The 11,269-nt window shown below is 32.7% G+C and overlaps 1 long non-coding RNA gene across 1 annotated transcript; it reads right to left on the minus strand.

Annotated features, from left to right (window-relative positions):
- Positions 1 to 10,084: 10,084 nt before the first annotated feature.
- Positions 10,085 to 10,797, minus strand: LOC113286041. Its single transcript, XR_003329071.1, has 3 exons — positions 10,624 to 10,797; positions 10,464 to 10,482; positions 10,085 to 10,149 (listed from the first exon to the last, which is right to left on the minus strand). It is a non-coding gene; the product is annotated as an uncharacterized LOC113286041 (long non-coding RNA).
- Between the last annotated feature and the right edge of the window lie 472 nt (positions 10,798 to 11,269).

An 11,269-nucleotide genomic window follows, 5' to 3' on the forward strand; every position in this document is an offset into this window, starting at 1 on the left:
CTTCGTAGAATGAACAATTTAATGAGTGATCATGGTATTATCGTTTGTTAACCTTCAAGATACATATATCACTTGATAGGGAAACATAACCTTTTTAAATAATGGATTCATTTTGTTCACCATGATCCTGGAGATTATCTTGTAACTTGTGTTACATAAGCCGATAGGTCTGAAATCTGCCTTTTTTCTTTTTAGGTATAAGAGAGATGTATATCTTGTTCTTGTGTTTTATAAGATACTTATAATGGAAGAATTGTTTCACCATTTGACAAACTTCATTACCAATTGTTTTCTATTGGGATTTATAAAAAACAACTGTAAGTCCTTCTGTTCCGGGAGCATACTAGAATTTCACACTTTTAAGAGTCCGAAAAATATATTGATTGCTAGATACTTGAAGGAGAGGTTTGTTATTGTTTCAGTAATTAAAGTTGGAATTTTTACATGGGCCTTCTTCTATGACATGATTTGAAGTGGTACGAATGTCTTGAAAATGGTTGGTGAAGAGCTAAGTTAAATCTTTTCTTGAGGTCTTCCAAGGGTCGTCTTCACCCATGAAAGCATCGATGTTATTCCTATCCCTCTTCCTGTTCGTATTATGGAAGTACTTGGTGTTGTTATCCATTTATCTGCTAAACCTATCACCGAATTTCTGTTTATAAAAGTCATTCTAGATGTTGTGTTGTTTGTTGAGTTCACAAGTTAACTCAAAAAATTTGTTGTTGACCTAAGTAGAGTGTTGTGAACTTGGAGATTCCTTATTTCTTGTTGCAGAACATTTATTCTTTGGTTGATATCACCAAAATGAGTTTTATCCCATTTAGGAAAAAGATTTCTAGCAAAATGAAGATGTTTAGAGAGACAACCTCATTGCTTTTAAGTAGAAAATTCAATAATTTAGTATGGAAACCTAAAACATGTAAATAAAAATAATTAAAAAAAGATTATGATTTGTGAAACCGATAACTAAAACTAGAAATTTATCGAGTAGAACTTTTTTTAACTAAAACTGAATCCTTCTAATTATTGATAATGTATTGATAAGAGTTCATAGGTTTATTAGTTCTCTTTCTTAGAATAAATAAACTGAAAATGATTTCAAAGAACGACTAATACCAACCATTAATCAAAATCCTAGATTGTTTAATTGAAAAAGATCCTCATATTAAAGGGGAAAAGCTAAACATTAAAATAATTTTGTCTATTTGTTGTGAGAACAATTATTAATTGTTGAAATGCCTCACTTTATAAGACCTCAGTAATTAAAACAACCATTTCTCTTCTCAATCATAAAATGTTTTTCCTTTTTAGGAACTAAAAACCCCAATTAAACTATGCCACTAAATTGTTCTTGATGGTGAGTTAAATAATCGGTGGGAAAACTATATAGTTTGGAATTCATATCTAATCAAAAACCACAATAACATATAAGGAGAGCATAGTAACAAGTGTTGATGGAAGAGCATTGAAAAATACAACAATATAATTTAAGTGAATCCAACAACGGAAACAACATAGTTTGAAATTAACTAATTCATATTAGTAAGGGCTTATAATATCTGACTCATAATATAATATTATGATTATTAAAGTAGTTAGTCATAACACATTTATATTTAATTTAGGGTTAAAACATATAACATTCATTATAGTACCCGTCGAAACTAAAAATTAATAGAAGAAATAAAAGAAATATTGAGAAAATTATATATTAGAATTCATTTATCCGTGAACTTGATTAATTCATCAGAATCCTATATGCCGCTACCATGACTATTGTTTTTAAGAGGAATTTCAAGAACAAAAATGTTCTTATAAGATATGGGAGAAAACCGACAAACGAATGAAGAAAAGGAATATTTTTAATTTCTCACGGAAATCAAGGCAAAAAGCTTTTTAATTGAGAAGCAAGAAGCAAATATTTTTTGCTTTCTTCATAAGTCTTTTTTTTAACCTTTAAGAAGCTTCTAAAAGTTTTGTTCTTTGAACAATCCAATCTTTTGGCTTTTCAACTTAAACAGGTCAAAAAAAAAAACTTCTAAATGGGTATCCAAACACCCTCTTAAGAAGTGGGAGCTCATAGATATGGGACTAAAAAATTTCAATCACAAAATAAAACAAATGAAAAAGAAAAACATATAAAATAATCAGTAGGTCAAGAGCTCAAACCCGCATATAAGTAATAATTTATTTATAAAAGATTAAAAACTAATTTTTCGTTATTGTTTTCCCACGCTATATTCTCTGGAATACGAGATTTGTTGTGGTAATTTCAACAAATAGATGAGATATACATATACTTCCAACCAAGTAATCAACATATGTCTTAGATGATGAGTTTTTAGCTTTAGTTTCTTGTTCGGAGTGTCTAGAATCTGTGTAATTTGAAATAGCTGTTGGTTTTTCCAGCTATTATCACTTAGTTTTTAGTCTATTATTTCATTGTCGAAGTCAATATGACTTAATGAGCTTGCCAACAAAAAAAACAAAAGAGAAAAGAATCTTATTGCCTTTGATGTACATTATGCTAATGTATGTATAGTGTTACCAAAAAAATACATTGATTGAATCACACGTGAAGAATAAGTTTTTTCAGCGTACAAATTGCTTAAGTAGTGTATTTTTACCAATGCCAAGAGCGAGGGGCCGCAAGAAGGTAGAGCATCTTTTGGTATTATAGCTCCTCCTAACTCCTTATTTCCTTTGTTTAAATTTTCATTTACTTCTAGGGCATTTTGTGATGGGATGGGAACACCTTGTGGAATATTCTATCTCATCCGTTTTAAATCTTTGTCAGATATGCCTATACTTTCAACCAAGTAATCAATGTACGTCTCAGATAGTAAGTTTTTAGTCTTTTGCTTCTTGCTCAAAGTGTCTAGTTTCTATGTAATTTGAAATAGTTGTTGGTTTTTTCTCTAGATACTATCTGTTTTGAATTCAATGTTTGTTAATGAGCTTGCCAAAGAAATGAAAAGAGAAAAGAATCTTATTGACTTTAATGTGCACTATGCTATGTATGTATGATTCTACAAACAAACTACATTGGTTAAATCACACATGATCAATCAGTTTCTTCTATATATAAATTTCTTAACGACTCTACCACATTCACATTCAGTGAAGCTTGTTAGAAGACCATGGATTCTCATCTTAGTATTCTTTTCATTGGGTTATGTTGTACCGATTGATGCACAGTCCTCATATCCTTGTGAATATATCAGAAGATGATTCAGAAATCCCACCGATTATGTTTGGTGTATTCAAAGGGGTAAATTTTCAAATTCCAAATATTCCATTTCCAATTGTTTCTTTTGAGCTAATGGCAATCTGTTTAGTCTTTTTTTCATCTACGAGTGGCCGACAATGGTAAATTCACACGCGCACACACACACACACAAATATATATATTAACCATGCCATAACCGAAAGACTATGGGATGAGCTCGTTAACAATAGAGGTTTAGTTCGGTTGTAGATAAAATATTTTCCCATCAAGTACTTTTTTATCAGCTCAATTACATTTTTGTTTTGCCTTTGAAGTTTTAACAGAATATGTTTGATTTCGGGATTTGAAGTTGTTGGAAAAAATGTTTCTTCCAAAATTGATACATGGTTTATTATCGAAAATGATTCATCTGTTATAATATCAACTGACAATGTTATAATTACTCAGTTACACTTTTATATTACTTAGCATAGTGTATACGAAGCTACGTATTTACTTGTTCTATTAAAAATGTATCTTCACCTCTTATTATCATCTCAATCTCCGTATCTTTACTAAATTAATATTTGAACTATTTAGCTGATCTTATTACATTGACTATACGAAAGATAATAGTCATAGCTATGATGAGGTGGTCTGTTTCGCAACTATTCGTTTGTTATACTAGCTTATGTTACATATGAGTTAATTACTTTTCATGTCATGATATCCCTTGCATCTAGAACAATTTATTTTTTCCGTTTTTTATCCTTTTGTTCACTATGCATGCTCCCATTTTGATGTACATTAAGATTTTACCTTTTTGGCATTGGTGTGCTCTATATCAGAGATATATGGACAATATGTGATTCACATGTTACCTTTTTTATTTAAAATATATAAATATATGTGATACATGTGATACTAAATGTCAATTACTATGTATATTTTATAGTTTTGTTTAGTGAAAACGCGGCGATACCAAAATACACCACCAACTTTTTCTTAGGAAACTTGTATGGACAAACTGAAATACAATTCTGAGAGTTCAACTTAATGAATCTCAATAAAGGAACAATATTTAGAGTTATGTCTCTTTCTCTCATAATCAGAATTTTTACAGAGACAAGTCAGTGAATTTGATTTACGTATGAGAGTACTTGGACGATTCCAAAGATCAGTATCCAAGAATCAATCAAGTCGTATCCAACAAACAAGGATGGATTATTTACTTTGATTGATTTGCGTACAACCTATGATCTTTCAATTATAAAGATAAAAAATATAATGCATAAAGTAAATAACATAGACACCATAAATTTTGTTAACGAGGAAACCACAAATGCAGAAAAACCCCGGGACCTAGTCCAGATTGAACACCAAACTGTATTAAGCCGCTATTATTTGAACATATACATAACTCTTATCATTAATTGTTCAAGATATTCATTGATGCTCAAGGTGACCCCAAACCGAAATATTGAAAAGCATTTAATTATGATTTTCAAATATATATGTTTTAATTACCAACAATTAAAACATATCCTCTGGAAAAGGTTATTAGTTAATGTGCAAAGCTAATAATATAAGTTTTTCTAAGAGAGATATGGGAAATATGTTTTGGCATTTAATTGGGAATAGGAAAACCGAAATTAGGTACTTTAATGAAAGATCTTGAGAATGTTTTCGGTTTTGGAATTTCCTTGTTGTTCAAACAATCTTGGTCTATAAATACTTGAGTTTGCATTTCTTCCAAGCTATCATAAGAGCCAGACAAACTTCATTCGTGTTGTTTCTGGTGGAGCCGTCATCTGGAGAGAAAAGTGTCCTAATTAGGCGAAATCTCTTACGACCGCTTATTTAAAGACTTTTGTGGGATCAAGAAGCTCTACGATTACCGTTGGTGGGAAACTAGATAATTACATTGTTATTTTAGTTTACGATTATTGATTTGATTGACTAACGGTTGTTGAAACTTTGATTGCACCTAGTTTGATTATTCTTAAGAACCTTCTCTCCTGACATAAGGGTGACTCAAACTAGATCAAAGTATCGACGGGATCTTTAGAATCATTTGAGGATATAAATACATCTTGTAATGATTTATTGTTAACAAACTCCGTTATGTGTGTGATTAATCACAAGAGGATTCAAGTTTGTGTTGTGCAGGTTATTGAGAAGGCAATTGAAGATTTGAAGACGAATAAAATTTTATTATTAGTTTTTGTATCTTGTGAATTTTTGCACACACCTTGATCGTCTGGAATCCGACTTAGATTACATTTTATCTTTGATGAATTTGATTATAAAGTCGTACTGATCGGCAACTATCATTTGGTGGTACTCTTTATTATCCGAATCTGATAGTTGTGGATCTGAATCTAAGTTACTGATTCAGATTGATCTTACCTGACAAAGGAGTTTATTATTTTAAACGGAAGAGCCTTTGTCAACAACTGAATACATCTTTTACCAAAGATTGATTAGAGTGGTTACCAAATAGATTCCTTCCTTTGTTATTTGGAATATGATCTAAAGGAGTAGATATTCACGTGTGTGACTCTCGAAGTCGAAGGCGCGAGGATACTGAGGAAAATAAGTAGCTAGGGGTAGTCTACTTGGTTTCAACTATACGAAGTTGGCATTATATTTTTGTATAGTGGCTTAATTATGAGATTATTCAAAACTGGACTAGGTCCCGTTTTTTTTTTGCTTTTGTGGTTTCCTTGTTAACAAAATCTTGTCGTGTCGTTTACTTTAATTCCGCATTATAATTGTCTTACTATAATAAAGTAAATTACATTTGTACGTTAATTCGAATCACTTGATATTGATCCTGTAGTAAATCGGTTTCGGACGGTAACTATTATCAAGTGAATATCAAGTTGTTGTACTGTCTCGACTTAGTCCATAGACGATCGCACTTGGTATAGGACTTATAGGTTGATATTTAAAATATTATGGCGTATCTGGGTACCCTCGTCTTTTCATTTGGTATCAGAGCAGGAAAACGCGAAAAGATCTAACAATCGGTGTTTAGTGTGATCCAACCTATAAGAATGAATTCGAATTCAGATGAATCGATTTCTGTTAACGTACCGCCTCTGTGATGGAAATCTGATATGAAATATTTTCTTCAATCACGCGACTTTAATACTTGGTTATTAGTCGTTGATGGATATAAGTCTGATACCGAAAACTGAGTTTAAAAACTTAGTTGATTATACAAGCGAGTAAAAGTATTTTACAAACCAGAATTCAGATGATTTGAATCATACTACGAAGTATAACGCTTATCTTTTGAACTTTGTAGATATGACATCGCATATTGAAAGCATAGTTGCGGAGCTGTATATACTGTACATTTGTATATAATACTCTAGTGATTTGACATGATCATAATAGTATGATCATAGTATTAAGGAATCAGACTACGAAGTATAACGCTTATCTTTTGAACTTCATGGATATGATATCGACATAATCGTGTATATAGTTTTATGATTATGTGAATGGGTTATTGTGAAGATTTCATCCTAGGAAACAATGGTTTACATTTTTTTAAAAGGAAGTAAACTGATTATTGAAAACATAACTGTGAAGTTGTATATATTGTGCATTTGTATGTCGTTTAATAGGAGAGAAAAGTATCCTAATTAGGTGAAATCCCTTACGAACGCTCGTTTAAAGACGTTTGCGGGATAAAGAAGCTCTATGAGTACCGTTGGTGAGAAACTAGATAATTGCAGTGTTATTAGTTTTCGATTTGATTTGAGTGACTAACGGTTATCGAAACTTTGATTGCACCTGGTTTGTTTATTCTTGAGAATCTTCTTTTATGATATAAGATTCACTCAAACTAGATCGAAGTATCAACGAGATCTTTATAACCGTTTTTAGATCTAAAGACATCTTGTGATAATCCATTGTTAACAGGATCTGTTATGTGTGTGATTGATCACAAGAGATTCAAGTGGTGTTGTGCTGGTATTTGAAGGAAATAGAAGATTTGAAGATGGAGAATAATTCTTATTAGTTTTCGTATCTTGTGGATTTAGTGCACAAACCTTGATCGACTGGGATCCAACTAGAATCGATTTATCTTTGATACATCTGATTGATTAGTTGTGTGAGATCGACATTCTCTATATTTCTCTTTTGAGATCTATATTGATTGAGTACGAATCTAGGCTTGACTATTTCGGTAGTTATTATTTAGATTGATCTAACCATACAAAGGAGTTTATTATATTAAACATAAGATCCTTTGTGAACAACTCATCTTATCTTCTGTCAAGATTGATTAAAGTGGTTACCAAACATATTCTTCTTTTGATATTTGGAATAAGATACAAAGGACTTGTTATTCACGTGCGTGATTGTAGAAGTCGAAAGAGCAGGGTTACTAAAGAAACTAAGTAGCTATGGGTAGTCTGCTTGGTCTCAACTATACGAGGTTGGTATTATATTTTGTATAGCGGCTTAATTCTGAGAGTATTCAAAACTGGACTAGGTCCCGGGGTTTTTCTGCATTTGCGATTTCCTCGTTAACAAAATCTTGTTGTGTCTTTTACTTTGTTTTCCTCATTATAATAATAATTATTATTAAGTAAAGTACACAAGTACGTTAACTCCGTAATACTTGATATTGATCTTATAGAGTTTCGGTTATTGCTGAACCTATTATCAAGTACACACTTTGTTGTCGTATCGCCTTGATCTTGTATCCATAGTCAATCACACAAGTTATCTTGTTGTTATATTGTCTCGATCTTGTATCCATAGACGATCACATAAAGTGTGAACCGAAGTGTCGGATTGTCTCGACTTTTTCCATAGAAGATCACATTCGGTAGAGGACTTATAGGTTGAAATAAAAAGATGGTAATGTATTTGGATACCCTCGTCTTTTCACACATGTTTAATACTTGTGAATTCATGATAAAATATCTTTAACTTTGCAACAAGTGTGCTTCGAGAGAGAGTTGGAAGATCAATTGCTTCCATGATTGCATGTTTCTTAGATTCGTATCTGGATGGCAACGATCTCAGAAATTTGCATATTATATCTTTTTCAAAAATAGTCTTTTCAATAGAGAAAAAAGAAATAATTATCTCAGAGAGTTTAACATGAAATTCTTCAAAAGTATCATTATAATCCATACGAAGGTTTTCCCAATCAGAAGTGAGGGTTTGAAATCTAGCTTATTTTTCTGATGTATTACCTCTAAATACAATCTGCAGTTTATCCCAAGTGAAAACGCGGGGGTACCAAAATACACCGCCATTGTTTTTCTTAGGCATTCTGTATGGACAAACTTAATACAACTCAGAGAGTTAGACTCAATCAAGAAAGAATATTTAGAGTTATATCTCTATCTCTTTCGACTAGAACGTTTACAGAAACAAGTATGTGAACCTAATCACAAAGAGATTACTTGGACGGTAGACCAATTGTCCAAGAATCTATCTAGTCATATTCAACAAACTAGGTCGGATGTATCTACTAAGATTGGTCAACGTACAACCTATGATATTTCAATTATAATGATAAAAAATATAATGCGGAAAAAAAAATAACACAGACACCAGAATTTTTGTTAACGAGAAAACAAAAAATGCATAAAAAGCTTGGGATCTAGTCCAGATTGAATCCCAAACTATATATTAAGCCGCTATAGACACTAGCCTACTACCAATTAACTTCAGACTGGAATGTATTTGATCCCTAAAGGTATCCCATCGATTAAGGTACAGTCACTCCTTACGCATCTTGAATCCCAGCAGGACTCCGCGCATTTGATTCCCTTAGATGACGTCACACCAACTAAGAGTTGCTTCAACTTAATTGAAGACTTTAAACCAAATCTTCCTCCCACAGATTAAGCCAATGTATGATATCCTTTTGCAATCAAATAGTTAGGGCTGTCAACGGATAAATATCCGTCGGATATTAGACAATCCGATAAGGTTAAGGTTAAGAATTATTGGATATCCGATATCCGTTAACATCCGGCGGATATCAAAAATACAAACCGATATCGTTAACGTTAATCTATCGGATAACGGATATTTATCCGTTAACATCCGATAACGCCTGTCACAGAAGCAAATGCAGAAATGCTGAAAATTTAGGTTGTTCTTCAAGTTTTTTGACAGTCTTTTTTGTTCAGGTGTAAGAAATACAAACCACACAAACACCTCAGTCACATCACACATGAAAAAACAAACAACAACAGAGTCTGCAACTACAAACAAAAAACTACACTCAAACATGCTAGATCTTCTTTGCTGGTTTCATTTTGCATCAACTTCAGTCGACGACTTCCATATCTGCATTCACAATCACAAAAACCTGGTTAGGGTAGCTCAATACTTGGAAACTATATTAGCTCATCTACTAGCGTATGAGATCTAATATGCTTTTACATGTTACAGTTCTAATTACAGTTCTGGAACAAGTGCAATATGGTAGCTCATCTAATGTTACAGTTCTAATATGGTAGCTCATCTAATATGGTAGCTCATCTAATATTAATATTGTTACAGTTCTAATATGGAAAAGAATTAAGTAAAGGAAAAGAAACGAAGATTTACCTGCATCAAAGAAGTCTGGCAGCCAATCACTTAAGCATAGCAATGCTTGGACTGCCTGAAGTTCCAACTCTGTTGGATGCTTTATGACTTTCAGACATTCTGAGAACAACATGAATAAAGTATTAGTAAAACACAGAACATGAAAGTCATAAAGCATAAAGCATGTTGTTCAAGAAATAGAAAAACTCTGTTGGATGTTATCGATTGCAACCAATAATAAAACTCTAATCCTTTACCTAAACTCATACAAGTTATACTCACTCACACAGACACACTGACCTTGGTATTTCCAAACTCCGTGTTTGCAGATCCTGCTGCAGAGTTACAAGCACCAGTCTTCAGCCCTGCAAGCAAGTAAAACATCAGTTTACCTATATATCTCCAAGAAATCCAGAAAATACAACAAATCAAACGTTGAAGACAAATTCTATCACAACATAAGATGTTTTAACTTCCCAAAATCTCAAATCGAACTAGAGGTTAAATGAAGTTTTAACCAAAAATACACCCAACATTTAACTGAAGAATCAATAATTGGAACTTAGCATATCATTTCACACGCACAAAATGAACTAAACCGGTAACCCCTAAATCGAAGTTGAAGCTGCTTCATACAAGAATGAAAACATCAAAACAATTGAAAGAAACCCTAGCTTACCTTGAGGATTTTCGCACAGCTGATTCAAACAACACAAAAAACTAAATCAGTAATCCCTAATCGAACTATTCAAAATCCAACTATTCAATCTCACTTTCAATTACCTAAATCAACAGAGAAACAAAGAAAATAAACAAAAAACTTACAAAATCATACTCACCAAGATCCACACCGACCTCTGTTCAACTTCTTCAAATCTCCTTATCCCTCCTCGAGTCCTCGTTTTCTCCTCCAAAAATTCCCACTGCCAAAATATCTAGAACTCAGAAGATTAGATTACGATTAGGTTCTCCCTGTCGGCAGCGGGCAACATATATCTAGGGGTAGGAAATTACAAGTACACCCCTAGACTATCGGATATTAACCTAACGGAAAGGCCTATTCCAATATCGTTATCGTTAAGAGAAAATATCCGATATCCGATATGTCGGATAAAATCCTATAGGATGTCGGATTTCGGAAATGGATATCGGATATCGGTTATCCGTTGCCAGCCCTACAAATAGTTTGATCAAAGGTGTGGAAATCGATAGCAATACACAAAGTCTAGCTAACCTCAAAATCCGGACTTATGCAACCCGAAGTGCATCCTAGATTACTATTCACCTCACAAGTATAAAACTTGTGGAGTCAACAAAGTTTGAGATGAAAAGAACTTTGATGATTTTTATATATCTTGATCGATGAAGAAAGCTCTGTTAGAGCAGTGCTCGGTCGAACTCGCAAGCCTTGCTATATCACGCTTGTTTTTCAAGTTTAGTTGTCAAAACTATAAGTCTTGATTTCTAGTCTACTTATAGCTATGT

This window comes from Papaver somniferum, chromosome 6 (assembly GCF_003573695.1).
Source record: "Papaver somniferum cultivar HN1 chromosome 6, ASM357369v1, whole genome shotgun sequence".
Taxonomy (NCBI): Eukaryota; Viridiplantae; Streptophyta; class Magnoliopsida; order Ranunculales; family Papaveraceae; genus Papaver; species Papaver somniferum.